Here is a 26,346-nt window from a genome sequence, read left to right as displayed (position 1 = left end):
CTGAGCTGAAGTCAGACCCTTAACCGACTGAGTCACCCAGTGACTCATTTTTAACATTTTTAAATATTTATGCACCCAATATAGAAGAACCTGAATATAAAAAGCAACTATTAACAACCTATAGGTAGAAATTGGCAGGGATACTATAATGAGGAACTTCAACACTTCACTTAAATCAATGGATAGATCTTTCAGACAAAAAATCAATAAGGAAACATCGGCTTTAAATGATACATAACACCAGAAGGGCATAACAGGTATACACAGAACATTTCATCCAAAAGTAGCATACACATTTCTCTCAAGTGCACATGCAACATTCTCCAGGATAGATCATATGTTAGGCCACCATACAAGTCTCAATAAATTTAAGAACACTGGGGTGCCTGGGAGGCTCAGTCAGTTAAACGTCCGACTTTGGCTCAGGTCATGATTTCGTGGTCCATGAAATCAAGCCCCACGTCGGGCTCTGTGCTGACAGCTCAGAGCCTGGAGCCTGTGTCTCCCTCTCTCTCTGACCCTCCCCCATTCATGCTCTGTCTCTCTCTGTCTCAAAAATAAATAAACATTAAACAAAATTAAAGAAAATAAATTTAAGAACACTGATATCATACCATGCATCTTTTTGATCACCATGATGTGAAAGGAGAAATCAGTTACAAGAAAAAAATGGAAAAAAATCACAAATACATGGAGACTAAATAATACACTACTGAATAAACAATAGGTCAACAAAGAAATCAAAGGAGAAATTAAAAAAAATACCTTCAGACAAATGAAAATAGAAGTATAACTTCCAAAATCTATGGGATGAAGGAAAAGCAGTTCTTAGAGGAAACTTCATAGCAATACAGGCCTACCTCTTGATCAACAAAAACATCAAATAATCTAACTTCACACTCAAAACAATAGAAAAAGACAAATGAGCTCAAAGTTCATAGAAGGAAGGAAATAACAAAGATCAAAGTGGAAATAAATGAAACAGATGAGGGGTGTCTGGCTGGCTTGCTCAGTTGGTAAAGCATGTGACTCTTGATCTTGGGGTCGTAGGCTTGAGCCCCATGTTAGGCATAGAGATTACTTAAAAATAATGAAATGGATGAAAAAGACAATAGAAAATATCAATGAAACTAAGAGCTAGTTTTTGGAAAATATAAAAAAGACTGACTAACCTTTAGCTATAGGACTGTAATAAATAAAAGCAGAAATTAAAGAGATTCCAACTGAAACCATAGGTTATCAAAAGGATTATGAAAAACTACTATGAAGAATTATAAGATAACAAACTGGACCTAGAAAAAAACAGATAAATTCTTAGAATATACAATTTTACAAGACTGAGTCATGAAGAAATGGAACATATAAACAGACCAATTACTAGTAAGGAGATTGAATCAGCAATCAATCAAATAAAAGTCTATAGCCAGATGACTTCAATGGTAACTTTTACCAAACATTTAAAGAAGATTTAATACCTAACCTTCTCAAACTTAAAAAAATTAAAGAAAGAAAATTAAAGGGAAGGAAATGCTTCAAAACTCATTTTATGGGGCAAGCATTACCCTGACACCAAACCCAGACAAGAACACCACAAAAAAAGAATTATGGGCCAATATTCTTGATGAACATAGATGCAAAAATCCTCACTGAAATATTAGCAAATGAAATTCCACATGGCATTCAAAGGATCATACATCATGATTAAGTGGGTTTTATTCTGGGGATGCAAATATGATTCAACATCTACAAATCATTTAACATGACACATATTAATAAAATGAAGGTTAAAAATCACATGATCACCTCAATAGATGCAGAAAAAACATGTGACATGACTCAACATCCAGTTATGATAAAAACTCTCACAACAGTGGGTATAGAGAGAATGTACATCTACACAATAAAGGCCATATATAACAGGTCCATAGCTAATGCTGAAATGCTGAATGAAAGCTTTTCCTCTAAGATCAGAAACAAAACAAGGATATCCACTCTCAACACTTTTGTTCAACAGTGTTGAAAATCCTAGCCAGAGATATTAGGAAGAAAAAGAAATAAAAGGCATCCAAATCCAAAAGTAAGAAGTAAAACTGTTACTATTTACAGGTAACATGGTATTATATATTGAAACCCTAAAGATTCTACTAAAAAAACTCTAAGGAAAATTCAGTAAAATTGGAGGATAGGATATCAACATACAAAAATCTGTTTCATTTCTATACAATAATAACAAACTATGAAAAAGAAAAATTAAGAAAACAATCTTATTTATAATTGCATCAAAAACACTAAAATACCTAGGAATAAATTAAACCAAGGAGATGAAATGCCTGTACACTTGAACTACTAAGACAACACTGATGAAAGAAACTGAAGACACAAATAAATGAAAAGATGGCAGGGATAAAGTCTTTCAATTGTGACTAGGTCATGGGGATATAGTGTGCAACATGGTGATTAAAGTCAATGGTATTAAGGCACGTATCTGAAGGTTGCCAGGAGATTGGATCTTGGATGTTCTTATGCAAGGAAAGATATATTTTTGTTACTTCTTACGGTGGCAGATGGTGACTAGATTTATCAAGGTGATCACTTCAGTGCATACAAGTCTCAAATCATTACATTGTACACCTGAAACTAACATAATGTATGTCAACTGTACCTCAAGAAAAAAAAAATAATGGAATAGGAGGCAAAATAAAAATGTCATTAAAATTCTAGTTACTGGAAAGCATTTAAAGGAGTAATTCTGCCCCCTATTCTCTCCTCAAAAGACTGGCTAGATGTCATTTGGGACTCTCCATTATGAGTCCACTTTAACCTATTTTTCTCAATTTCTCCTCTGCAACTAAAGGACAATTTATCTAAATTTCAAATTGGAAATTATTTCAAATGTAGAAAATGTTTCAAAAAATAAAAATAGTACAGGGAACACAATATTTTTCTACCTCACTTGCTTTATTATTTGTGTTTGCTAGTATTCTTTCTTTATATATATGTATATTCCAATATTTTTATTAGGCTGAGATTATGCATTCTGAGTCGGAATACTGTATAGGTGATGTATCCTTCTGAGGAAACCTTATCAGGAGGCATACCTGGGCCATCTCACTCTCACTGGTGATGTTAATTTTGATCACCAGGTCAGTGTTTCCTGACTTCTCCACTGCATTATTGCTGTTTTTTCTGCTCCCTTACAAGTAATAAACATTTTATAGAAAGATATTTTAAGGCTATACAAATATCTTGCTTTTCATCAACATGTCCTCTTAAATATTGCATCCATTAATGATTTTTGCCTGATTTAATCTTCACCCTAATGACTCCAAAATAATATTTTGTTTTGTTTTTCCAACTCAAGTACACACTCCACATTTGCCAATTAAACATCAGCATTCTATTGTGAGCAAGACATCTTCCTTCCCCTTCCTTTCTTCTCCCATCTATCATTGTTACAGCTGCATATAACTTTTTTTTCCCAGTGGTCTATATTTCATTACTTTTTCAATTATTTTCATGCTCAAATTGTCCCAGATTTGGCCAGTGGGAGATTCTTCAAGGTAGTTCCCATATAGTTACGATAAACTTCCCATCATTGTTTTAAGCACTTATCTTTGTACACAAGATGTTTATCTTTCTGTTTTCTCTATAGTTGAGTGTTTTTTGGTTTGTCTCTTTTTTCCTTTGTTCATTGGTTTTGTTTCTTAAAGTACACATATAAGTGAAATCATAAGCTATTTGTCTTTGACTGACTTATTTCACTTAGCGTTATATTCTCTAGATCCATACATTGTGCTGCAAATGGATTTGATTCTTTTTTATGGCTGAATAATATTCCCATGTATATATACCACGTTTTCTTTACCCATTCATCTATCAATAGACAGTTGGGCTGCTTCCATAATTTGGTTATTGTAAATGCTGCTGCAATAAACATAGGGCTGCATATATCTTTTTGAATTATTATTTCAAGATGTTCATCTTCTATCTAGTTGGCCTTAGACCTGGAGCCAGCCATTTCAATGAGGAGTACTGGTGTTGTGTGTTGATTGTGTCCCACAAAAAAAGGTATGTTTAAGGCCTAACTCATGATAACTGTGAATGTAGGCTTATTTGGAAATGAGGCTTTTGCAGATATAATCAAGACTGCATTGGGGTGGTACTAATCCAATGACTAGCATTCTTATAAGAAAAAGAAAATGTAGACACAGAAACACACAGAGAATGCCATGTGTCAATGGAAGCAGAGACCAGAGTTTTGCTGCCACAAGCCAAGCAATACCAAAGACTGTAGGCAACAACCAGATGTTAGAAAAGAGGAATGGGACAGACTCTCCCTCTGCCCTTCCAAGAATTAACCAACTCTATCAATACCTTGATTTTGAACTTCTGGACTCTTGAACTGTGAGAAAAATTTTCTGTTTTTCTAGGTTTGTGGCAATTTGATATGGCAGCCCTAGAAAACTAACAGAGTGGAATGGTGCTAGCTGTATCATTAATACTTGAGTGACTTTACTACTTGGTCCACTTGACAATAGAGTCAGGAAATGTATGTATGTATATGTAAATTTATTTACATGTGCATGTAAATAATATGTAAATAATAAATACACAAATATTTATAAATAAATAAATGATATGTAAATAATATGTAAATAAATTTGCATACACATACGGATACAAATATGCACACATATAAACATGCATGTATATATTTACACAGATACCTTAATATAATCCATTCCCAGGGTTCTTCCCTGTCTTCTCCCACTCTACATTGCATGCCTTTTTTTTTTTCCTTTTCCATAGTGAGAACACAAGTTCCTAATGATATTAACTCATCTACTCATGTGCTCAAAATAGTTTCAGAATTAGTTTGCCCATACCACTAAAATAAACAAATGTACTAAAAAGAGTTCAGGATTTTTTTTTGTAATACTTTCCTCTTCTGCTACTCTGCCCCAAACTGAAGATATATGTAGTTCAATACCGTGCTCATAAATTATTTGGATTAGTCTTCCCTTCTTCCTTCCTGTCTTTTTTATCTTCATTATGAGTATAGTGTTCATTTCACTTTTGCTAATTAAGTTCATTTGTTTCAGTCTGCTTACACTTTTAGGTCCCATATCTTACTGATATGATTTTTATTTAACCTTTGAATAGGTAGGTTATTAATATGCTACCAAAATTACCAAAAAATATACTCCAGGAAGTGTCATGCCCTCCTGTATCTCTGTCACTACACTTTCTTTTCCACCACATGAAATTACTGATTTTATTGTTTTCTGCTTTATCCTTCCTGCATATATGCATGTTTTATTTTTCCTTTTTCTTACATAAAAGGTATATGCAATATATACTCTTTTGTGCTTTCCTCTGCATGTAGTATTTCCTGGAAACCACTCCACAGTACTCTATTGTATGTAGTACCATAGTTTATTCAACCAATCTCCTATGATTGGTCACTTATATAGTTTCTAGTATTTTGCAATTATTAATATGCTACCATATATAATCTTAGGAAAATTATTTTTATATTCTGAAAAGATTGGACTCCTGGATTAAATTAATTCTCATCTGTGCAGACTTGTTTTTACTGTCCTGTGTAATTGGTGTGGGGGATATTGTGGAGGAATATTTAATGACATGAGCCAACATTCATTAAATATTAAGAAAAGAAAATCGTATTATGAAATAGTAGATATAGTATAATGCAAATTGTGTAAAAACTCAAAAAGACACATGTATTTGCAAAATATAAACATGTATGATGGGATGTGAGGGATTTTAATATTCTTTTTTTATATTTTTCAAGCTTAATGTAATCATCATGTATTATGTTTACATTTAAAAGATAAAAATAATAAATTATACTTGCAAACAAGAAGGAGGAATTCTATTTCTGACAGTAAAGCTGACTTAGGTAGTATAACACAGCCCTTTTGCTAAAAACAACAACAAATGATAAAACAGAAAACAAAAGAATCTTTCTTGTTTTAAATATATTGCTTGGTTGACACAGAATACTCAGAAAGCTAAAACAAAGTAAAAATGGAAATCCAGGGAGGTAAGCAAACACTCTAATGTCTTTCATTCAGAGGATATGCCAAACCCATGAACTGAGCTTCAGTTTTCACAGCCATGTACAGAGAGCTGGCAGTGGTATGCTGGAGCCAGCTTGTGAAGCTAAGTATACATATTTTTCCCCAAATTCATGTTCAGTGGCTTCACACTGGTAGCTTGAAATCAGCCATGATATAAAATTGAAAAATATAACAAATCAGGACTTTTTTTCCTCTGGAGAACTAGTTTTAAAATATTTATCAGCATCTACTGAGCCCAAGGTTGAGGAAAGAAATCCTAGGTATACTGAACATAGGGAGTCTAATTGGAGATCTCCATATAAAGCTGCATGCTTAGTAGAACTTAGTAGAACAATGTTTACCCCACAGAAAGAATCAGCAAGGAAATTTGCCTGTTTCAAACTTGATGCTGGGTGGAGGTAAAAATATCTTCCCTGAAAATTTAACCAGAAGCCCACCCTCATGAAAGTTTATGGATCTGGAACTCATGCTACCCATGCAGCCCACAAAACTTTAAGCTTGAAATTTATTTCAGCGTGTTCCCAGGTTGACAGTATCCCCAGGCTTTTGGCAGATTCAAATGCAAATCCTCTCTTTGGAAACATATCTTCATGTCAGCCTCGGAAATTACCACAAATAATGAACGTGAGCTCACACACACACACACAAAAAACAGGCAGCTTGAGTATGAGGTAGCAGAAACGACAACAAAATCAGAGCTGCAAAAGTTTTAAGTGTAAGGTTAGGCACAAAATAGAAAATGTTTAATATACTTAAAAAAACAAAAGGATTATAAATGGGAGAAAGCAATGAAGAGTTTATCAAAATGAAAGAAGCAGATTTGAGAGAAAGAAATGAAAATGAAAAAAAAAAAGAAATGTATATTAAAACTCAATGGGCAGATAAAACAGAACATTAGACACCACTAAAGACAGAAACATGATAAAGTAGATCTGGAGGAAGTATCAAGAATGTGACAAAGATATGGTAACTATGTAAGAGGTGAAGAGGTGAAGTGACAGAATGATTAGGGATACGTATGTGGTTAAGCTATAAAGAAACGTATGGGAATAAGAATCATAAAATTCAAGATAATGGTTATCTTTGGGGTGGAGAAACAGATGGGATCACAAGGAACACACTGAGATCAAAGATACCAATAAATGTTCTGTTTCTTAAGACAGGTGGTAGGTAGACATATTTTTCATTTATTTTAATTTTTTTAATGTTTATTTTTGAGAGAGAAAGTGCATGTGTGTGCAATTTCACGAGTGGGAAAGGGGCAGAGAGAGGGGGACAGAGGATCGGAAGCAGGCTCTATGTTGATAGCAGACAGCCCAATGTGGCACTCCAACTCATGAACCCAATTATCATGACCTGAGCCAAAGTTGGAAGCTTAGCGAATCAGCCACCCAAACACCCCTCATATATTTTTCATTTTAAAATATATGTTTTTTAATATGTTTTAAAATATATTTAAAATAAAAGTTTTGTGGCGCCTAGGTGGTTCACTGGGTTAAGTGTCCTACTCTCGATGACAGTCTGACTCACATTGTAGTGTGGAGCCTGTTTAGAATTCTCTCTCTCTCCCTCTCTCTCTCTCTCTCTGCCTCTCCCCTGCTCACGCTCTCTCTCCTTCTCTCAAAAAATAAACTTAAAAAAAAATAAAGTTTTATTTGGGAGTAATTTTAGATTTACAGAAAAACTCCAAACATAATGAACAGAGATCCCATACACCAGTTTGCCCTACATTAACACCTTATATGACCATGGTACATTTGTCTAAACTAAGAAAAGAACTTTGTTGAGTTACTACTAGCTGAAGTCCAGACAACTCAGATTTCACTAGTTTTTACTTTAATATCCCTTTTGTTTTTCTGGATCCAATCCATGAAAACCTCTTTGTATTTAGCTGTCATGTCTCCTTAGTCTTCTATTGTCAGTGATAAGTTCTTAGTCTTTCCTTGTTTTTTTATGATCTTGACAGTTTTGAGGAATATTCTTTAGGTATTTTGTACAATGTCCATCTGCTTGGATTTGTCTGATTAGGGCTATGGGTTTGGGGGAAGAATACTCCATGTTCATGTTGCATTTTCCCTACCCCAGGCCTAGAATTAGACATTTCTCTAAAGAACCCTAGATCCTTTTACTGGAGAATGGAATTAACAACCCATATCTGGGTGTGTGTTTGTCACTACTGGGGAATCACTGCTTCCAAGCCTTCTCAGTGGACAGAACTAGGAAATATGTTTATGTACAGAATCCATGTATAAACATATATCTGTAATTATTTCTGCATTTACCCATTTTATACATAAGTTCCTAAGAGTATCTCCAACTCTAATCCAGTACCACAGGGTTTTATTCTAGCTCTCCCTTTTGCTTATCTTGTTTATCTGTAATTTCCCTCTCTGACAGTGAGAAACCTAAATAATAATATTCATCATTTTTAGATATTTGTTCAACCCTAGTATACATGCAAAACAGGTTCAAAATTATTAATCCATATCCTACAAGAAACAAATTTGCCAACTAAAATATAGTGCTTCTGTAACATTCTTTTATCTTTAGCTTAACATTTTCCAGTCAGAACACCATTTTCCAAAGTTACTCAGGTCAGCTCCTTTTTTTCCTCCCATCCTTTCAGGGAGGTAATGTCATGTATTTGTAATAGAGGTAGTCATTTGTCACCTAAGTTCTTTAATTAGCTTTTTCATGCTGTTGCTATAACATGTAAGACTATGAGATCAATTTTGACATTGTTCATGGCTGAGACTTGGGTTCTAATCCCAAGCAAGTATTTTCTGCATTTATAAAATGCTCTCTAAGGGAAAAACCCATAATGTTTGTTCACACGTATGTTCATATGTTTAGGATTGAAATGTTAAATGGTTTACTAGAGAAATATTAAAATGCAAAATTATATGGAAATGATAATAAACTAGAAAACTATGTTACCACCTATTCAGTGGTGCTATATCAGTTCTGTGATTATTTTATCTTAATAGATATGCTCTGATAGCTGCCCAGTATCACAGATCTAAAGCATTCAATTTCAGAAAGGCATTTCCTCAAATAGATTGACAGATAATACAAGAACAATAAAAATCTTCAGACTGCTTATTTGTACTCTCTCTGGTAAAAACAAACAAACAAAAACACGAGGTATGAAAGTTTCCATCTTATTTACACTTACATAGTGTGGTAAGTTTGTATAGATTTCATGTCCAATTTTAGAATCATGTCCCCAAAGGCAGTGTCATCTGGTAAGATGGTTAACTATATAGGTCTAAGCAGCACAATCTACTTGCTGGCAGTAACATCAGTTAAGGACTTTAAGTTTAGCTTTCTCCCCCTGGTGGTAGTGTCTGTGTTGATAACATTAAAAAAAATATTTGTATAGTACCTTAATGTTTATGGCTGCTCCAGCCAATTATAGGTAAGCAATTTTGGGACAGAAGTAGATTTAAATGAAATCGAATCCCATATCAAAACACTTCTGAAGGAAGTACTTGTCTCCTATAGTTCCCTTTTTTTCCAAAATGCAATTACAACCATTACATCATTGTAAATTACATGCTGGGGTTATCTCAGTAGGTAACTGCCAAATGTAAAACTTACAGAAGGTCTTCAATGTAATAATGATGTTTTATCATTTTAATTACAAACTCTTTAAAAAACTCCCTAAAGTGTACCAATTGGGGTGGTCTAAATTAACACTATCTTAGTAGCCCAAGGGTAGTAAAAATAGATTGAACTACCAAATTTCATCATACTTATAGCAGCTGTCTTCCTGCCTCTAGGAAGCTAAGTATTTAACAAAGCAGACAGCTTGGCATTGGCATCTGATTAGCAGTGTGTGTATTGTCAGATAGAATGTGCTTGGCTCTTTTGTTCCAGGGTTTGATTAGAAATCTGGAAAGCAGTGGCATCATGTAACTATTCTTAAGGCTTCTGAAAGGTAAATAAATTGTGATGCTTCCTCTGGTATTGTACATGAAAACGAATCAATGCTTTTCTGGTAATATGCTTTATCAAATCCCAGAAAATTTACATAAAGGAATTATTTTTTTAAACAAATCAAAGACTGATTGAAATAGGCAGATCTTAATATCATTTTAAATATTTTATGTAAGAAAAATATTTTTACAATTGAGTGCTTTGAATCACATTGAGTCCTGTAATTAAAATACTGTTGGTGGGGAGGAAATGATCATTTTAGAGCACATAAATAGAAGATTCTATTCCTAAAAATATCAACAGTTTAAATGGAGATTCAGAAAAAATTTTTCAATGCCTCTGAACATCTTATTGGAAAAATAACAATCTTGTAAAAAAAAGTATTGTTTTAATGCAGGTGCCCAAACATTAAACTATAAAACGGTGACTCTCATTACCTTTTCCCCACAAATTTCTTTGAAAATTTATTACAAATGATTGTGCTTATTGGCAAAGTTCAAAATCAGTAGAGTCCATGAAAACAATCTACTTCAATGAGAAGTACATTCTTTTACTCTATCAAATCCATCGGAGGTAATCAGACTGGATGTTTTATTCAACAGGGCTGAAGAAAATTGTTCTACAATAGGTTAATTCAAAATGGCAGCATAGAAAATGCATCTGTCAGTGGGGATCAAATTACAGGGCAAGCTCCTCTCAATGCTTAGAAAAACAAGTCTGCAGTTCTACAGATTATGTGCCTGTGTGTGTTTAAAGGGGTGGGAAAGGAGCTAAATATCTGAGCTAACCTCCAATTAAAGTCAATCATAAAAACAGCCAATTTAATGAGTGCGGATTTCTTTGGGTAATTATAACACCAACCACTTTTTTCTCTTTTAAATCTGTAATTCTGCCTTCTTGTTATTGCTTGCTTTGTCATTAATCGCCTCAGGACCTTGATTTCCTAGCAACAGACTGCCACCAAACATTTGGCTCCTGTTCAACATTTTCTTTGTGAAAAATGGCACTGCTGTTGCCGCCTGGGCTGCTGCAGCTAGACTGGCTGTGTAAGTGCTCTAATAATGTATTCCACTGGAAAAAAAAAATCACATGATATGGGGTGCAATGACTGAGCTCAGTTAATTACTGAGCTGGGAAGTTTATCTACAATCTAAAGGCTGTGTTGAGGGGAAGGGGGATATAAGGATTAAAAAGGTGCTCCTTGCATTATCAATAATTTACAGGTGAGAATTTATAAAGAAATATTTTATTCTTGAGTTGACAGATTTCTGTTTAAGTTTATTTAGAAAGGGGTGGAAAAGGCTAATGTCCCTTAAATGTTACTTGACAAATTCTTTCTTTACAAAATAGCCCCAAACACACAAAAGAATCACAGAACAACTTGCTGTAATTTTAAAAAGCAAATTAACCTATGTATCTGTCAGCTGTTTCTTTTCTACTTAACGCAAAAATCATGTGTATATGTAAATATGAGATGGCAGAATGAGGTTTTCATTCACAATATGAACACTACACATAATGAAAACAGAATAATTCAAAATATTGTGTTTTGATATACTGTATACCTAAATAACTATTTTAGAAAAATGATAGCAGGATATAGATATTTACAATTATGTTTGAAATGAGTCAATTGAGCTTGAAGGAAGTCATAATTGGAAACCTAATGATAAGGTAGCTATTTTACCATTTTTTACTTGGTAGGTTTATTAAGATTTTTTTATGCCTTAGAAATACTACCAACTGCAGTAATAATAGTTATGGAAATTAACATGGCATGTCAGATATGGTTCGCTGATACCTTGCTTCAGTTCTCAGAAAACTGGCTATATAAGAATGGCATGTTTCAGGATTGCTGTCAGGATATGATAATTTAATATACCCAAGAGTACACTAAGTATTATGGAAGCATCTGTGAAACTAATAAGTCAGTGGACATTCCGATTCTTACCAATGTCTACACACTTTATAAAAAACTTCCCACAAAGTACAGTCCCAATTCAGCTCACATGAGGAAGAGAAAATGCTAGTCTACATGAAAATATCACACTGACCACCATGACAGACTAAAATAAAAATGACAGTAGGGAATATTTATAAAGGAGCAATAAAATTAAAAGGTCTTTGTTATATTAAGGTAGTTAAAATATACACACATTTTTAGAATACAGAAAACAAATTACAGATATTTAAATGATGTTATAGAATTCTGTTTATTACTGGCCTGAAACCACATCATCTCACCACTGAGTCTGACTCTCCACTTTAATATATTTTTACAAAAATCAATTCTTAGTTGAAATAAGAAAGTAAATATATATTCACAATCAGAAAAGTTTTAGAAATTCAGAGTGGACATTTTTAATTATGGAACTGTAACTAGAATAAATATCAATTTAATTCACTATTTACTATGACAGAGTTTGTTGACTTGGGCTCCAAGAATTAGCAAAAAGTCTTTTGAAATCTATAAACTTTCAAAAATTAAATGAAAAATTTGTGAGTAAATAATTTTTTCTGGGAGAGTTCAAAACTAAGAAAAGATTAAAAACCACTACTCTAAGAATATCAAGGCACCAGAGAAATGCTAGCTATATTCACAAGTAAAATATTGTTTTAAATTTGAATTTAGTTGAATTATAGCTGTCAAATGAAATAAATGTTAACCTTATAAGAAACCATGTACGTGTAAAAATATTTTTGAGGAATGAATAATGAAATATATGGCATTCTTTTACTTTACTATATGTGTATTTTCCTGGAAAAGTTGAACCAGGAAATTTTTGGTGTGTTATTTTACATTTTATATTTTATTTGATTGTGACTTTCTTCATATCCTTTAAACTTAACAATACTATAATAATACAGTGTGGTCTTAAATTCTTTATAGAATGAAGAAAGAAATACTTTCAAAAAGGAATATAAAAAATGACTAGAAAAATTTGTGCCATTCATCTGTATAGAGAAGAAGAAGAATGCAATTTGGAAAAGCAGCAATCTATCATTCATAACATCTTCAACTATCTGGGATTTGCTAATGTCAGGACAATGTCAGAGAAAAAGACAGTCTGGATATATCCTAGAAGTCTAGAGGTTTCCCTCCAGGTTCTAGAAGCTATTTCCAAGGGGTAGAGAGAAAACACATGATGGACACACGATGTTAGAGTAAAATGAGCCGTATTAAAGAGCTGTGAAACCTGTATGGTCTGAACTTGAGTAACAGCAATATGAATTTATATATGAACTTGCCTTCCTGAATAAGTACTGGAAGGAAGAAAACTGTTTTTTTCTTTTTCATCCCACTTTACCACATTTTTAAGTTTTTAAAAAACATCTATTATATGTCATCCACTCAAACAAAAAATTGGTATTTTAAAGAAGTGACCCCAAAACATAGTTATATTGTATCTAGAACAAATAAGTGAGAACAAAAGCTTGAAAGACCCTCTTTAAAGTGTCTGCAAAAGAGAAATAGGTAGCAGCAAGAAATCAAAATAGACTTATTATGACTTCCATTACATATATCAAAAAACAAAGACATAAATTATTTGTCTAATTAGGAACAACTGTATCATTTATAATCATAATACCTGAATATCACTGAAATTATTATGACAGATGTAGAAATAAGACGGAATCCAAGCGCCATGGAGAATAACTGTTAATGGGTACAAAGTTTCTTTCTTTCTGTGGTGATGTGAATGCTCTAAAATTAGATTATGGTGATGGTTGCAGAATTCTGTAAATATACTAACAATCATCGAATTGTACATTTTAAACAGATGAACTTTATGGTATATAAATATCTCATAAAGTTATTATAAAAAGATTAAAGCCAATTTTATTTATCTAGAATAGTGACAACAGAACATATGGGTTAAGTCATATAAGCTATAAAGCCTCTATGTGTACAGAAAGTATGTTGAAAAACATTTACACTTATACACACAGATACTAGACTGTTTATATCCAGGTTATACACAATTCCAATGGTATGACAACACATAAAAACGTACACTGCCATCATAATGTCTATAAATTTTCCCTCTCTTAATCATGTTTATTAAAGAGATTTAGTAAATATTCCATCTTCCCAAGCAATTGCTGACTGGTCTGAAATATATAAATAAAGTAAATGGAAGTGGAAACATTTCAGTAGATGGTTTGTTAATTCATTTGGGGCTCTGTGTAAGGGCCTACTGTCTTAACAACTAAGTGCTATACACATGTTTATTTTCTTACCATTCTAAGGCAATTAGCACATAGTGTGGTTTCCAACTTCACATAAAACTCCAGGGCTTCATTATAACACCACAAGTCCAAAACACAAAAATGTTTAATATTTATCTTTAGAGCTCAAAACTTCTTTAACCAATACTATCTTAGTTCTACAAAGTGAAAAGATTATTCTACTTCACTAAAATTAATCTTACTTTAATTTTTTTAAGTTTATTTATTTTGGGGAGCGGGGAGCAAGTGTGGGAGAGGGGCAGAGAGACAGAGAATCCCAAGCAGGCTCTGCACAGGTGTGCAGCATGGAGCCTGATGAAGGGCTCAAACTCACTAACCACAGGATCATGACTTGAGCCAAAAACAAGAGTCAGATGCTTAACTGATTGAGCCACCCAGAAGCCCCCAAAATAATCTTAGCTTAATATCCTATAGATTCCCTTTCCTTGAGTTTTACATTTGATAACTTGCCAAAATAAGACTTGACAAAAATAACAGGAATAAAAGAGTAAATTGTACAACTTGGAGAATATAGTTATCTATAAAAATCACAAAGCATTAGTCTAAAAATCTCATACTGTTTTTAGCATTTAACATGCCCCCTCAAAAAAATTCTAGAGAGGGGCGCCTGGGTGGCGCAGTCAGTTAAGCGTCCGACTTCAGCCAGGTCACGATCTCGCGGTCCGTGAGTTCGAGCCCCGCGTCGGGCTCTGGGCTGATGGCTCAGAGCCTGGAGCCTGTTTCCGATTCTGTGTCTCCCTCTCTCTCTGCCCCTCCCCCGTTCATGCTCTGTCTCTCTCTGTCCCAAAAATAAATAAACGTTGAAAAAATAAAATAAAATAAAATAAAATTCTAGAGAAATCAGAAATGAATACAAATAGAATTTCTATAATCACACTCTCATTTGAAAAATTTTCTATCAAGAATCAAAGACTATCCCTATTAAGGAAGAAGTAAAAACACTAATCATTTGGGCAGCTCCCTGAACATTAATAGATATATGAAGAATTCTTTATAAAGTTAAAAACTAAATTCTAATGCTAACACCTAAGAAGCAACATAAGTCTTTTTCTTGAATCTCTCTACACTGTATCTGAGCTAAAGAAAAATGTGTTTATTTACCACACAGTTTTGGACTTTACTTGCAAGTATACAATTTGGCACATAAAATTTTAAACCACGTTATGATAAAGATTTGGGTACACTAAATGTCAGGGAATTATACACAAACACGAAATGCTCAAAAGAGGAAAAATAAACCTCCACATATTTCTCTGCTTTATTTTTGAATTTATAAATATAATACTTTAGGTCACCTGCAAAGCTGTTTTCAAATAAACACTTAACAATTCATAGTAACCTCTAATGAAGTTAATGAAGAAGTACAGAACAGGATGGTTAAAAATACAGGAACAAATCCAAATGATGATCACTTACTTGACCAATATAATGAGAATTCCAATACATAAGAGTTGAAAAACTGCATTTAGAACACAGATAAAATGAAAAGTCTATGGTAGTTCAACCATCCTATCTTCTTATATAATAATCTCAGAAGAATATTGTAAAGATTAATAAATTCCAAAAAAGTGTTTTAAATTCTAAGTGTTTCGTTAAGAATTGTGACTTATTAAATCAGTTGTCATTTACAAAATAGCTTCAATTTTTTAAATTCCATTAGTTTACTTACTCTGCCAAAATATATTCATTATAACAGTACAACTTTCAAAAGATAACATTACAAAGCCTTTTTCCATGGTATAGTAAGATTTAAGGCAATGAGTTTAAGTTACTGTCCATAAGTTAGTAAAACTTTTCTATCTTCAACTGTCCAGATTTTTTGGTGGGGCGGGGGGGGGGGGGGGGAGAGTATAAATCTCAAACATATATTTAAAGTAATAGTTATCTTTCATTTCTTTTTACATTACTCCAGTTTCTATTAGGTTACCATTATAAGAAAAACTCACTCACTTTCACTAGAACTTTTTTCAAATCTTTTCACAACAGAGCTATGAATATCAGATGATACATACTACATTTTGAGCATAATCAAAATAAATTTTAAAATTTCAACCAATTTTGACTTGTAAGCATATCTTTTGGTAAATATTACCAAAGGATAACAAAATCTTTAAAAAATAACAATTATGTTTTATTATACATTCATTCTAATTTGTCAACCAACATTCATAGAAATACTTCTAATATGAAAAATTGCAAATATACGATCTCTTCGACTAGATTTTTTACAATTTATCACAATAACTCATTTTAAGAACATTAGTTATTGCTTTCAAGTAACTGACAAAGATATTTAATTCCAACTGAGTCTAAATTACAGTTCCACTAAGATAAATTATTACTCATGGCATCACTAAAAATTTTAGTAAAAAATTGAATCAGGCCAAACAAAATGAGAGATATAAAACCCAAATAACTGTTACTGATTATTATTTGTATTTTATATACAAATACTCCTATTTCTTTCCAAATATGAACTCTCTTTCTTCCTTGGTTGTACACTTCTCCAAACCAGGATTCTTGCACTCATCTCTAATCAGACCTCCTTTTATTCCAGAAGCAAACATTAGTAACACTTCCTTTTAACACCCTACTCTCACAAAAACCCTGTTTCCCAAAATGGTATGATTCTAGGCTGAAAAGAGATAAAAGTGGTCAAGACAGAGTTATAAAATAAACATAAAGAGGAAAAAAGAAAGATCTGTAATCAGCCATGGGAAGTGGAAAAATCACAGAAAGAAGGAAATAAACATAGTTGCCAAAAGAAAATTGAAACTACAAGTTCTATATTCTTTTTTTTTGTATATATATATGAAATTTATTGTCAAATTGGTTTCCATACAACACCCAGTGCTCATCCCAAAAGGTGCCCTCCTCAATACCCATCACCCACCCTCTCCTCCCTCCCACCCCCCATCAACCCTCAGTTTGTTTTTTCAACGTTTTTTTTTTTTTTTTTTTTTATTTTTGGGACAGAGAGAGACCGAGCATGAATGGGGGAGGGGCAGAGAGAGAGGGAGACACAGAATCGGAAACAGGCTCCAGGCTCTGAGCCATCAGCCCAGAGCCCGACGCGGGGCTCGAACTCACGGACCGCGAGATCGTGACCTGGCTGAAGTCGGACGCTTAACCGACTGCGCCACCCAGGCGCCCCTGTTCTCAGTTTTTAACAGTCTCTTATGCTTTGGCTCTCTCCCACTCTAACCTCTTTTTTTTTTTTTTTTTTTTACAAGTTCTATATTCTTAATGATTGACAAAGTATGATTCACTATTCTTTTATTTAAAGTGCTGAATTTTCAGTCAGTAAAAAGGGGCACTCATCTAGCTAAATTTATATAGAGTAAGTTAGAAAAGGTACTGAAACCTTTTGTTAAACCTATTTCTTAAATATCTGTTAATCTCTGAATTTAAAAGTTTTCCCTTGGGGCGCCTGGGTGGCGCAGTCGGTTAAGCGTCCGACTTCAGCCAGGTCACGATCTCGCCGTCCGTGAGTTTGAGCCCCGCGTCAGGCTCTGGGCTGATGGCTCAGAGCCTGGAGCCTGTTTCCGATTCTGTGTCTCCCTCTCTCTCTGCCCCTCCCCCGTTCATGCTCTGTCTCTCTCTGTCCCAAAAATAAATAAACGTTGAAAAAAAAAAATTAAAAAAAAAAGTTTTCCCATGATAAGCCTCAATTTGCAAGCTGATTAGTATCTGAAACTTGGAACCTTTCCTCAAAAAAAAATGTTATTAGAAATAATGCATGATTTCTAAGCAAAATCACACTGTATTAACAATATAGTTTAAAACACTATAAAGGGCTGCCTGAAAATAGAAAAAATTACTACAACATTAGTAATTATACACAGTTGAACAGCTTTATTTTATTAGCTGAGAACTTTAAAAATTATTTTTAATTGATAAAATGATAACTGAAGAATTTTATAGAATCTAGAATAATAGTCTGAGAAGCTTATTAGGCTGAATCAACCTCAAACCCAATTTAAAACTTATTTCTCAGCAAAACGTGAAATTTTTGCTGTTACTTGATTACTCCTTACAATGATGACTTTGTCATTCTGGCTTTCAAATAGTTCAAGGAAGGAAAAATGAAATTAGGAGACAGGCAAAGAAAAAAATTAATGGGTTAACTGAGAACTAAATCTGCAGTTTGAAATAAATAACATGTTCCACAAAAGTCAGTATATAACAATGGACACAGAGATAAATCCTGGTTAAGTTATTAACAAGTTCAAATTCAAAGAGAAAGTTAGGGCTTCTTATAGAAAAAAAGAGTCATCTAAAAAAGGTAAAAGAAAAATCAGCCTGGGAATTGCAGCTTCCAACTAAGATGGAGAAATGGGGGAACAGATTTATACTCCTATCTTAAACAATTATAAAAATGGTTTAAAAAAAATATGAAACAATTTTCAGACACTGAATAATAATAATCAAAAAGGGGACAAAAATCACGTGACTTCTACAATTGTTCAAATTACTCCCTGAAGAGGGTTTCCAAACTGCAATTCAGACAGAGAGAGCCTTATGGAGAGTCATTGGTCTCCATTTGGGGAGGCCAAGGTGGCCAGCAAATGCAAGGACAGATACTGGACAGACCAGAGCTGCTAGAAGGAATAGGTATGAAATGAGAACTCTGGAGATGTGTAGGGGTTTCCCATGTGCATAAGGAAACAACCCAATGCCAAAGTAAGAACCAGAAAAAAAAAAACATGCAATAAAATTAATAGACAAGAATATTTTTTTTAATGTTCATTTTTGAGATAGAGAGAGCGCGCGCGCACAAGCAGGGGAGGGACAAAGAGAGACAGAGACACAGAATCTGAAGCAAACTCCATGCTCTGAACTGTCAGCACAGAGCCCAACACGGGGATCGAACTCATGAACCATGAGATCATGATCTGAGCTGAAGTTGGATGCTCAACCAACAGAGTCATTCAGGTGCTCCGCAGTTTTTTTTTTTAATGTTTATTTATTGATTTTGAGAGAGATAGAACCCGAGCAGAGGACAGGCAGAGAGAAAGGGAGAGAAATTCCCACACAGGGCTTGAACCCACAAACAGTGAGATCATGACATGAACCTACATCAAGAGTCAGACGCTCAACCAACTGAGCCACCCAGGCACCCCAATAGACAAGGATTTTAAAACAGTTGTTATAACTACATTACCTAAGTTAAAAATGACAGATGGCAACATGAGTATGTAATGTACTCATGGCAGGAGTGAAGAAGGTCCAACAAACTTCAAGGGATGAAAACTATCATGTCTGAGATAAAAAATGCACTGGATGTGATTCATGGCATATTGTAACAGAAATGATTTTAAGACATAGCAATAGTAATTATATAAAATGAAGAATAAAGAGAAAAAATGAAATGAGTATCACTAAGGTAAGGGACATTTCAAGTGGCTTAATATTAAATGGACTTTCCAAAAGTGGATGGAGGTGGGAAGAGAAAATATTTACAGAAAATTTTCTAAATTGAACAAACCACATTCACAAGAAACATAAAGAAACCTATACCAAGGTACATCATAATAAAATTGCTTAAACCAGTGATAGAGAGAAAATCTTAAAAGCAGTTAGAGGAAAAAAGATAGATAAGGAGAAACAATGGTAAGAATGACTTCCTTTCTAAAAAAAAAATGCAAGGCAGAAGACAGTGGAGAAACAGGAACTGGATATATCCTCAAGCATGAAACAACAACAAAAACAAACATGATGCATTCAACAATAGTTTTTAAGACCATGAACATCAAGGATGAAAAACAGTGATCTTTGAGAGTTGCAAAACAATCTAGGCAAGCCCTAACATAGAATCGGCTTACTGCCTTGAGAGAGTTCCCAGGCTACAGCACAATAAGCAGAAACTGGAAAGGACAGAGAGCCCAGGGAGTTAAGGAGATAGAGTGGAGGGTGGGAAGAACTGGGTAGTTAGAGTTCAGAGGCAAGAATAGCAGAGAAGAGAAAACTTTACAGAGAATACTGGAAACCTACAGTGGATTCCGCTATCAACATTCATCAGATCAGAGCCTGGGAATGAGTCATTCAAAAGAATTAGAGGGAAAAGGATTAGAGGAAACAGTACTTGGGGCACACATAATTCTGGGAATAGTGCCTGTTTCCACCCACCATCTACAACATAATTAATGTGGCACTGCATAGAGCACAGGAAGGTCTCATTTCAGTAGTAGGGAATGTTTAGCTTTAGACCAGGGTCTCTTAACCTTGGCTGTACTGATATTTAGAAATGGATAATCCTTTATTGTGGAGTGCTGTCTCATACAGTACAGGATGCTTGGCAACATTCCTGTCTTATATTTACCAGTAGGAACATTCACTCATCACAATAATAAATATGTCCAGATTTTACCAAATGTCCCGAAGGGGGAAAATTGTCCCTGGTTGAGAAACCATTGCCATTAAAAGAGTACTACTCCGGACTCACCTAACAAATCATAAAAGCAAGACACAAATATATTGAATTTGCTCCAAGTAACATAACTGCATCCCAGAATAAACCTCAATAAAATTTACCAATGAAAACTAATGATAACTAAACATATAAAGAGAAAGGAAAACACAATTCTTAATAAGGAGGATAACTAACCACTCAAAACTATCCCAGAATTGACAAAGATGTAAAGACTAATAGAGAAAGATATCAAAATAGTTCTTTTAACTGTATTTTATGTGTCCAAAGTAGAGACGAAGAAGAGATAAAAGACTCAACTCAATCTTCTAGATATGAAAACAACAAATAAGATGAAAAATACTCTGGATGGGATTAATGACAGTTCAGATATAGGAGATAATATTAGTGAACTAGAAGGCATAGCAAAAGAAACAATCCAAAGTGAAACACACAGTGAAAAAAAAGTATCCAAAAAAATGAAAAGGGTCGCATCACTGAGCTACGGAGACAACTTCATGGGTAATTTGAGACCCAAAGGTGAAGGGCAGCTGGGCAGAAAATATATTTAAAATAATGGCTGAAGACATTCCAAAAATAATAAAAATTATAAATCCACAGCTGCAAGAAGTTAAACAAACCCCATGCACAAGAAATATAAAAAAGAATACACTAAGGCACAATATAATCAAGCTGATCAAACCCAGTAATAAATAAAATATCTTAACAGCAGCCAGGGTTGGGGGTATGTGGAATGTTACATCCAAAGGAACAAAGGTATGGATGTCAGATTTCTTATTAAAAAAAACAATTCAGAGAGAAGATAGTAAAGCAACATTTTTCAAGTACTGAAAGACAAAAAAACTGTCAAAGTAGAATTGGCAAAAATCTCTTTTAAAAATAAAGGTGAAAAAAAGAAGTTTTCAAACATACAAAAACTGAAAACATTCATCACCAACAGACCCAAATATATGAAATGCTAAAAATGTTCTTTAGGCAGAAGGAAAATTATACCAGATGGAAATCTAATTCTAAGCAAAAGAATAAAGAGAACTGGAAGTGGTAATTAAATGAATAAATAGGTTTTTTAAATTATTGAAATCTCTTTAAAAGATATTTGACAATTTAAACAAAAATAATGTTACACTGTTTATAACATGAGTAAAAATAAAATTTGTCTGTTCATGGTATGTCAATTATATATTAATAAAGCTATGTTAAAAAAACAATTAAAATATTAAAAAAGGAAAATGCATGACAGTGATAACATAAAGACTTGGAGAGGTGAAACTGAAGTATACTATTGTAAGGTTTTTATAGTATATGTGACAGGATATAGTATTATTTGAAGGAAGACACGGCTCAGTCAGGAGAGCATGTGACTCTTGATCCCAGTGTCGTGAGTGCAAGCCCCACACTGGACACAAAGCTTACTTAATTAAAAAAAAAAAAAATGAACACAGACAGTAATGAGTTGAAGATGTATACTATCAGCCCTAATGCAGTCACTAAAATAAAAAATAAATAAAGAGTAAGAGATATTAACCCAATGATGGAAATAAAAACACTGGATTAACCTAAAAGAAAGCAGGACAGAATAAAAATAGAATGAAGGACAAAGAAGACAAACAGAAGACAAACACCAAGATGATGAACTTAAATCTAATCATATCAATAATCATATTACATGGGAATGGTATAAACATCCCAATTAAAAGACAGACATTTTTAGGCTGGATAAAAAATAGGATCCAACAAAATCTTGTCTACAAGAGATGCACTTTATTTTTTTTTAAGTTTATTTATTTATTTTGAGAGAGAGTAAGAGAGGGTGTGAGCAGGGGAGGGGTAGAGAGAGAGGGAGAGAGAATTCGACATGGGGCTTGAACTCAGGAACTGTGAGATCATAACCTGAACCAAAATGAAGAGCCAGGCATTTAACCAATTGAGCCACCCAGGCACCACAAAAGATGCACTTAAAAAATAAAGACACAAAATAGATTATTAGCAAAAGGGTAGAAAAAGATATACCAAGATATTAATAGTAAAAAAAAAAGTTGAATTGGCTATATTAATATCAGAGTATCAGACAGAATAATTAGTGGGGACAAAGTATAATACCAGGATTAAATGTTTCAAATGATAAATGGGTCATATAATTAACCCTACATCCTTATGGACCTAATAACAGAGCTTCAAACACATTGAAGAAAAATCTGATAGAAATGCAAAGAGGAATATACAAATCCATAATAGTAGTAAAAGGAAGCTCTCTGGGAAATATCCACATTTAGAAAATAAACAATATGCTTCTAAATAATTCAAGTCAAGGAAGAAAGTAAAAGAGAAAGTAGAAAGTTTTACAAGCTGAATGAAAATGAAAACATGACATATCAAAATTTGTGGGAGGCAGCCAAATCAACACTCACAGAGAAATTTTATAGCACTAAAGGTCTAAAGCAAAAAGTCTCAAATCAATAAATTATGCTTCCACCTTGAGCAAGAAAGCAAAGATGGAGTACGAATGGGGGGGTGAGGATGAAGGATGAAGAGTAGAAGAGGAGCAAATTAAATCTAAAGTAAGCAAAAATAAGTAAATAATAAAGAACAGAAATAAAACCCAACCTGGACTCAGGTTTCCCATAGAAAGTGCTAGGAAATAAAGCAATATCTACAAAGAAGTACTTTGTATTACACCAAATAAGTTGTCATTTTTATATAAAGCAGTAAGAAGTAAATAAAATCTCAAGGAGAGAGAGAAGCTCTGAGTCCTTCCTTGGGATAAAAATGACAAAATGCAGCCAAATGAGGGATATCAAAATAAACAATAAAGAAATAGAAGGATAGAGTAAAATACTTGGTGATGGTTGAGCATTTAACTCATTTAAATATAGAAACAAGACTGTAAGTATTATGGCTATAGAATAGAATGCAAATATTAAAACACTAAAAATGCAAAGATAAAATAAAAATACAAGTATAAAAAATCAAGAACAGGATAAAATGCTGTGGGCTAATTTTCTCATTTTTATAACATTAATATTGTTTTAAAAAGGAAATCCATAGTTTAGAAAAATGAATAGCTCCAATTTCCTAATTTTTTTCATAAATCTTTCCTAAATATCATAGCCTTAAAAAGGCTATTATAAGAAGTATTTCTTGCAAGAGAATATGATGTTAAGGTGAACAGCACCTGGAATTTATATTTTCAAAAATATAATTAACTGTCACCATAACTGTAATCCCTTATCACATACTAGGAAAGAACTGAGGAATTTGGTTTAAACATGGAAAAACTGAGTTTACATGCCATAAATGGAACACTTCCTATGAAGGTTAAAAAAAAAGATGTAAACACTTACTTAAACCAAAAGAAAATGTTGGTATATGCATATTCCATTTTAGCTTTTATCAGTGAAGTTTCTGATGTGAACTCTGCATTGTTAAGTTCACTGAATTATGTGACAAAAAAGACAATCAAGGTTTTGGGTTTTCTTAATGCTCATGAGCATTATGTATTTATGGAATAGTGGAAAGAAGAGCCGAGTATGTAGATCTGGTTTATTTTACATAATGCACATAGATGTCTTAATTATGGAAATTCGTTGAATAGATACACTGAGCTGCTTCCTCAGGCCAAGAAATTTTGAAATGAAAGAGTTCCCAGAATTTCAACTTGTTAAACCTCAGTTATTTATAATGACAATGTGAGAAGACTGCTGACCAGACAGAACCAATATGGAGGAGCCCACCTAATTTGTTGAAATAAGTATAGATATATCTACTCAATCTAAACTTGTGGTTTGAGGATATGCTAGGAAAAGACTATCCTGGATGTCTGGACCTTGAAGGAAACTAAAGGATTAAAAGAACTGCAAAGGTGTTATATTTAAGTGATGAATCACTAAATTCTACTCCTGAAACTAATATTACACTGTATGTTAACTAACTAGGATTTAAATAATAACTTGAAACTTAAAAAATTAATTTAAAAAATAATAAAAGAAATGCAGAATGTCTTTATGTCTTTGTACACATAACATTACATTTCAGAAGAGATTTCACAGATTTTAATGAGTAAGCATTATGTACTTAGTTAATATCAAAATAAATAGTTGTAGAGGGGTGCCTGGATGGCTCTGTAGGTTCAGTGTCTGACTCTTGGTTTCAGCTTAGGTCATGATCTCACCGTTTGGGAGTTCAAGCCCTGTGTTGGGCTCTGCAATGGCGGCATGGAGCAGGCTTGGGATTCTGTCTCCCTCTCTGCCACCCCCTCAAAAATAAACACGGGCACCTGGATGGCTCAGTCAAGCATCTGACTTTGGCTTGGGTCATGATCTCACGGTTTGTGAATTCAAGCCCCACACCGGGCTCTCTGCTGTCAGCGTGGAGCCTGCTTTGGATCCTTTGTGCTCCTTCTCTCTCTGCTCCTCCCCCACTCATGCTATCTTTCTTACAAATAAACATTTATAAACAAACAGTAAAAAAAAAAAATAGTTGTAGAATATACAGCATCCCAGGTATCCCTTATGACTCTTACATTTTCAGAACTATTTTAAAATAGCCAAACTCTCAGCAAACTATCAACTTGCCTGGAAATGTAAAACAGCATTCCTTTTACAAAATTGCTGAAATAGAAACTAAGGGCTAACAGCTCAGAGATATCAACTGGAATCCATTTTTGGTATTTGTTTCTGGCTGTTTATTTTTAACAAGTTTTAAAAATAATTCAATCTTCTTTATTAATTTGACCCAAACTGAGCGCTCTACATTTTATATAAACCTGGACTTATATAAATTGTTAATATTATAAAAATTTGAATTTGCCCAAAGTTGGCTACATGCACTATGGTACATAATTATTAAAAACTCTAAGTTGTTTGCAAGTTGGGTCTATACTACCATAAAAATTCCATTCATCCAAGCTTGGCCTATGTTAAATATACATAACTGTTTAAGACTGAGTGTTTCCACTCATAATTTGGAGTCCAATTGCTATATATCAAAATAGAATTATAATTATTTGCTAAATGTAGTTTTCCACCATAATATATTATCATACCTCATAGCCAATATAAATAACATAAATAATGCCAAATTTTAAACCAGGTGTTCTATGAAAATCAGATTTTCAAATGCATGATGGTTTGAAATAGCATATAAATTCCCCTTAAAGAACCACACTACAAAACAGGCACCCAAGATAGTAACAAAAAAATGAGGCCCTTTAGAAAAATAAAATAGAAGATAATGAAGAGGGAAAATTTCTTAATTTTTGAAATGTTTTCTCACATACTGTCAAAAGAGCTAACATCCTGAATATAATCCTCTCAACGTAAGAATTTACTTGACATTATAAAGGGGTATGATTTGCCTTATAGAGGAATCAATAATAACCTTGTAAAGCCTAAAGCAGTGAACATAAACATGTTGTAGGAGACATTAACACTAGACTGAAAGAAATAATTATATTTTCAATAAACATGTTACTACTGGATAATCAATTTTTTACACGTCTTTGCAGCTGTTTCACAGCTCAGGTAGTGAATGGCAGCAGCTGTTATACCAAAACCATATATTATATGCATATGAGGTACTTCTAATTTCTTGTAGGTATCTACTTATTTGTGATCAGGCACATTT

The 26,346-nt window shown here is 33.5% G+C and overlaps 1 protein-coding gene across 5 annotated transcripts in view; it reads right to left on the bottom strand.

The window, feature by feature from the left end:
• ADK (adenosine kinase) overlaps nucleotides 1-26,346 on the bottom strand; it is a 523,245-nt gene that overhangs the window by 246,178 nt on the left and 250,721 nt on the right. The gene's annotated exons all lie outside the window — the stretch shown is intronic.

Source organism: Felis catus, chromosome D2 (assembly GCF_018350175.1).
Source record: "Felis catus isolate Fca126 chromosome D2, F.catus_Fca126_mat1.0, whole genome shotgun sequence".
Classification (NCBI taxonomy): domain Eukaryota; kingdom Metazoa; phylum Chordata; class Mammalia; order Carnivora; family Felidae; genus Felis; species Felis catus.
This window is presented reverse-complemented; position numbering and strand designations above follow the sequence as displayed.